Source organism: Panthera uncia, unplaced genomic scaffold (assembly GCF_023721935.1).
Source record: "Panthera uncia isolate 11264 unplaced genomic scaffold, Puncia_PCG_1.0 HiC_scaffold_1780, whole genome shotgun sequence".
Classification (NCBI taxonomy): domain Eukaryota; kingdom Metazoa; phylum Chordata; class Mammalia; order Carnivora; family Felidae; genus Panthera; species Panthera uncia.
In genome coordinates, this window is record NW_026058449.1 from 27,430 (window position 1) to 33,575 (window position 6,146).

The 6,146-nt window shown below is 38.4% G+C and overlaps 1 non-coding gene across 1 annotated transcript; it reads left to right on the forward strand.

Annotated features, from left to right (window-relative positions):
- The first annotated feature begins 3,379 nt into the window (after positions 1-3,379).
- LOC125917388 (U6 spliceosomal RNA) lies at positions 3,380-3,486 on the forward strand. Its single transcript, XR_007456175.1, has one exon. It is a non-coding gene; the product is annotated as a U6 spliceosomal RNA (small nuclear RNA).
- Positions 3,487-6,146: the final 2,660 nt, after the last annotated feature.

Here is a 6,146-nt window from a genome sequence, read left to right on the forward strand (position 1 = left end):
GAACTCTGAACTCTCACACATGGCTGGCGGGGATGTATAATGGTGTGCTCCTTTGGAATATAGTTCAGTAACTCTTTAAAAAGTTAAAACATATGTGTTGGGGCACCCAAGAGGCTCAGTCGGCTAGGCGTCTGACTCTTGATTTCGGCTCAGGTCATGATCTCGTGGTCCATGAGTTCGAGCCCTGCCTCCGGTTCTGTGCCGACAGCTCAGAGGCTGGAGCCTGCTTCCGATCCTGTGTCTCGCTCTCTCTCTGCCCCTCCCCCGCTTGCGCTCGGTCTCTCGCAAAAATAAACATTTAAAAAAAAGAAAGAAAACGTATGCCCACACAAATAGTTGAACACGAGTATTCACAGCAGTATCATTCATAATGATAAAAAAATGGACATAATTCGAATATCCATCCACAGATGTACAGATAAAATGAGGCATATTCACATAATGAAATATTACTAGGCAATACAAAAGGAATGAAGACTTCTCATTTCTGGTCTGCCATGTAATAAGCTGGGAAGCCACCACGTCATCCTCACAACAAATTAAAACCCAAGCAAACTGAAAAATCAACAACTCTTCCTACATTCCTCAGACAAGTGAGGTCACAGAGCGGACTGCTGCTCCCAAAACTGGAGAGACAGAGGCCAATACAAAGAATCCCAAGTTACAGAGCAGAAATCCAAGGGCAGCAACCTCCATGGCAACGAGTCCCAGGACAGGGAAACCTGACTTATAACTGACAAATTGCTGGAGACTCCGTGTGGACAACTTAGAGAGTTGAAAACTCCCGGGGGACCCAGTGGTGAGGGACCCTTACAACTATGTTAATAAATGTCTCCCCTAGCACCTGGTCCTCACAATGACTATAAGAGAAAAATCCCCTCATGCTTCTGGCTGGGGGAGGAGGGGAAGAGGGGAAAGGAATCATATTGAAATATTCCACAGCATTTTGTTCTTCTCAACAAGCTCTGCTTGTCAGGAGAAACTACTTAACCAGAGCCTGACCTGCTGGGATTTTATCAGAGCCGCACAGACCTGGGGGAAGGGAAGTCCCCAACCCCAACCAGCTCTAGTCTTCCACATGAGAGAAGGCAAACACCCAGCGGGCCCCTCTAGCCATCCAACCCCACCTCACTAAGGGTGGAGGGCGGGGAGGGGTGCAGACTGAAAAACACGTGTGAAGTTCACGTGTGAAGTTCAAAGTGGGCACAGGCCCACTACAAGACTGAGAGCTAGTCATAGGACTGTAGACTTCTCCCCCTCTCCCGACACCTTAGCATCACACCACTATAGACTTCTTTTCATCTGTTCCTTTTACCCAGTACATCATGTCTGGCTATCAAGAAAAAAAAAAAAGTATAATCCTACAAGGCAGCAAACAAAGCTTGAAGAGACAGCACAAGCATAACAACACAACCAGACCCAAATATGAGGAGGATGTTGGAATTATCAGACTGGGAATTTAAAACACCTGTGGCTAATGTGCTGAGGGCTCTAATGAACGTAGTGGATGGTACACAGTGTAAGCAGAGAGATGGAAATTCAAAGAAAGAACCAAAAAGAAATGTTACCGATCAAAAACACTGTAACAGATGAAGAATATCTTTGATGTGTTCATTATCAGACTAGACATGGCTGAGGAAAGAATCTCTGAGCTTGAGGATATATCAATAGAAACCTCCAAATCTGAAAAGCAAACAGAAAACAAACAAAAAAAGACTTAAAGAAACAGAACAGAATATCAAGGAACCATGGGACAACTACAAAGCTGTAATATACGCATAACGAAAATACCAGAAAGAGAAGAGAGAAAGGAAGAGAAATGTTTGAGAAAACAATGATTGAGAATTTCCCCAAAATTAATTTCAAATGCCAGACCACAGATCCAGGAAACTCCAAGAACACCAAACAGGATAAATGCAAAATAATAATAATAATAATAATAATAATAATAAATCTACACCTAGGTATATCATTTTAAAGCTATAGAAAATCAAAGATAAAAGGAAAATCCCAAAAGAAGCTAGAGGAAAACAATGCCTTGCCTGTAAAGGAGCAAAGATAAGAATTACATCCAACTTCTTAGAAACCCTGTGAGCAAGAAGAGACTAAAGTGAAATATTTAAGGTATTAGGAGGGAAAAAAACCACCAACCTAGAAATTTGTATCCTGCAAAATTATCCTTCCAAAGTGAAGGACAAATACTTTCTCAGACAAACAAAAATTGAGGAAACTTTTTACCAGTAGACCTGCCTTGAAAGATGTGTTAAAAGTTCTTTTTTTTAAAATTTTTTTAATGTTTATTTATATTTGAGAGAGAGAGAAAGAAGTGTGCGAGCAGGGGAGGAGCAAAGAGAAAGACGCAGACAGAATCTGAAGCAGACTCCAGGCTCTGAGCTGTCAGCACAGAGCCCAACACTGGGCTCAGACTCATGAGCCGCGAGATCATGACCTGAGCCGAAGTCAGACACTCAACCAGCTGAGCCACCCAGGCACCCCGAAATGTTAAAACTTCTTTAGAGAGAAGAAAATGATATAGGTCAGAAACTCTGATCTACATAAAGCAAGGAGAGCACCGAAGAAGGAATAAGTGAAGGTAAAATAAAAACCTTGTTCTTATTCTTAATTGATCTAACAGATAACAGCTTGTTCAAAATAATAATAGTAAGAACATATTATATAGAATACCTTATATATACTATATATTATAATAGCAACAATATATCATATATTATATAATTAACATATAACTATAATTATACAATATTATATATTATATATAATGAATGAAAGCAATGATACAATGGACATGAGGGAGGGATTAGAAATATTTTGTTATTTTAAATTACTGATGCCACCCATGAAGTGGTATAGTGTTATTTGAAAGTGAACTTGGATTAACTGTAAATGTATATCGCAAATTCTTGGGCAACCACTAAAAAAAGCAACAACAAAAAGAGATACATCTGATATGCTAAGAAAGGAGAGAAAATGGAATCACATAGAATGCTCAACTAAAACCACAAAAGGTGGGGTACCTGGCTGGCTCAGTCAGTAGAGCATGTGACTCTTGAGCTTCGGGTTGTGAGTTTGAGCTCCACATTGGGTGTAGAGATTAATTAAAAATAAAATCTTTAAACAACACACACACACACACACAAAGGTAGAAGAGTGGAAGACAAAAATAGGAACAAAAACCAGGGGCAATAAATAGAAAACAAGAATATTGTAGGTATTAATCCAAGTATATCAATAATCACTTGGATTATCACTATCAATACACCAATTAAAAGACAGAGATTATCAGCATGGATGAAAAAACAGGACCCAACAATATGCTGTCTACAAGCATATTGTAGGTTTCTACAAGAAACCTACTTCAGTGCTTGCTTCGGCAACACATATACTAAAATTGGAACGATACAGAGAAGATTAGCATGGTCCCTGCATAAGGATGACATGCAAATTCGTGAAGTGTTCCATATTTTTACACCATTCTCAAAAATAAACTCAAAATGGACAAAGGACCTGAATGTGAGACAGGAAACCATCAAAACTCTAGAGGAGAAAGCAGAAAAAAAACCTCTCTGACCTCAGCCGCAGCAATTTCTTACTTGACACATCCCCAAAGGCAAGGGAATTAAAAGCAAAAATGAACTATTGGGACCTCATGAAGATAAAAAGCTTCTGCACTGCAAAGGAAACAATCAACAAAACTAAAAGGCAACCAATGGAATGGGAAAAGACATTTGCAAACGGCACATCAGACAAAGGGCTAGTATCCAAAATCTATAAAGAACTCACCAAACTCCACACCCGAAAAACAAATAATCCAGTGAAGAAATGGGCAGAAAACATGAATAGACACTTCTCCAAAGAAGACATCCAGATGGCCAACAGGCACATGAAAAGATGCTCAATGTTGCTCATCAGGGAACTACAAATCAAAACCACACTCAGATACCATCTCATGCCAGTTAGATTGGCTAAAATGAACAAATCAGGAGACTATAGATGCTGGCGAGGATGTGGAGAAACGGGAACCCTCTTGCACTGTTGGTGGGAATGCAAACTGGTGCAGCCACTCTGGAAAACAGTGTGGAGGTTCCTCAAAAAATTAAAAACAGATCTACCCTATGACCCAGCAAGAGCACTGCTAGGAATTTACCCAAGGGATACAGGAGTGCTGATGCATAGGGGCACTTGTACCCCAATGTTTATAGCAGCACTTTCAACAACAGCCAAATAATGGAAAGAGCCTAAATGTCCATCAGCTGATGAATGGATAAAGAAGATGTGGTTTATATATACAATGGAATACTACTTGGCAATGAGAAAGAATGAAATCTGGCCTTTTGTAGCAACGTGGATGGAACTGGAGAGTGTTATGCTAAGTGAAATAAGTCAGGCAGAGAAAGACAGATACCATATGTTTTCACTCCTATGTGGATCCTGAGAAACTTAACAGAAGACCATGGGGGAGGGGAAGGAAAAAAAATGGTTAGAGAGGGAGCCAAAACATAAGAAACTCTTAAAAACTGAGAACAAACTGAGGGTGGATGGGGGGTGGGAGGGAGGGGAGGGTGGGTGAGGGGTATTGAGGAGGGCACCTGTTGGGATGAGTACTGGGTGTTGTATGTAAACCAATTTGACAATAAATTTCATATTAAAAAAAAAGAAAGAAACCTACTTCAGATATAAAGACAAATACGGATTAAAAGTAAATGGATGGAGGAAAATAGACCATACTAACACTAATCAAAAGAAAGCAAAAGTAACTACGTTACTTTCAGACGGAGCAGACTTCACAGTGAGGAAAAGTTATCAGGGATAAAAAGAGGCATTGCATAATAAAGGGGTCAATTCTCTAAGAAGATACAGTAATCTTTAACATGTATGTGCCTAACACCAGATCATCAAACTATGTGAGGCAAAAGCTATAAAATTGCAAAGAGAAACAGATGAGTCCACTGTCATACTTGGAGACTTCAACACTGACTCAGAAAGGAACAGATCCAGCAGGCAGAAAACGAACAAGGACATAATGGAACTCAATGCAACCACCAGTCAACTGGATATAATGGAGATCTACAGATGACTTCATCCAACAACAGCAGGATAGACATTCCTCTCAGCTTCATAAGAAACATTTACCAAGGTAGACCACATTCTAGGCCATAAAACACACTTTAACAAATTAAAAAAAAAAAACCAGAAATCACACAATGTCTGCTCTCAGAACACAATGGAATTAAATTGGAAATAAATAACAGAAAGATGATTGAAAATACCAAAATACATGGAGACTAAACAACACATTTCTAAATAACACATGGGCCAAAGAAGAAACCTCAATAGAGGTTTTTAAATATTTTAAGCCAAACAAAATTAAAACATGACTTGTCAAAATTTGTGGGATGCAGTGAAAGAAGAACTTAGAGGGATATTTATAACATTGAATGCACATATTAAAAAAGAAGAAAGATCTAAAATCAATCATCTAAACCTGCACCTTAGGAAAATAGAAAAAGAAGAGCAAATTAAATCCAAAGTAAGAAGAAGAAAAGAAACAATAAGAATTAGAGCATAAATCAATGAAATCAAAAGCAGCAAACTGATAAAAATCAATGAACCCAAAAACTGTTCTTTAAAAAAGATAAGCCTCTAGCCAGGCTGACCAAGAAAAAAAAAAAAAGAGATAACACAATACGAATATCAGAAATGAAAGCTAGATCCTATGCATGTTAAAAAGATAATCAAGGAATACTATGAAAAACTATTTCTACAAATTTAATCACCGGAAATGAAACGGACTAAATTCAAGTTTGAAATGAAATGGACTAATTCCTTAAAAGACACGATTTGCCAAAAGTCACCCAAGAAAAAAATAGACAGTTTGAATAGCTTTTTATCTAATAAAGAAATTGAAATAGTGACTACCTTCCAAAACAGAAAGTTGCAGGCCCAGATGGGTTCACTGGTGAATTCTAACAAACCTTTAAGGAAAAATTATACCAATTCTCTATAATCTCTTTCAGAGGATAGAAGCATAAGGAATACCTCCTAACTCATTCTGTGAGGCTAGTATTACCCTAATACCAAAACCACGTAATGACATTATAAGAAAACTAATGACCAATATCTCTCAT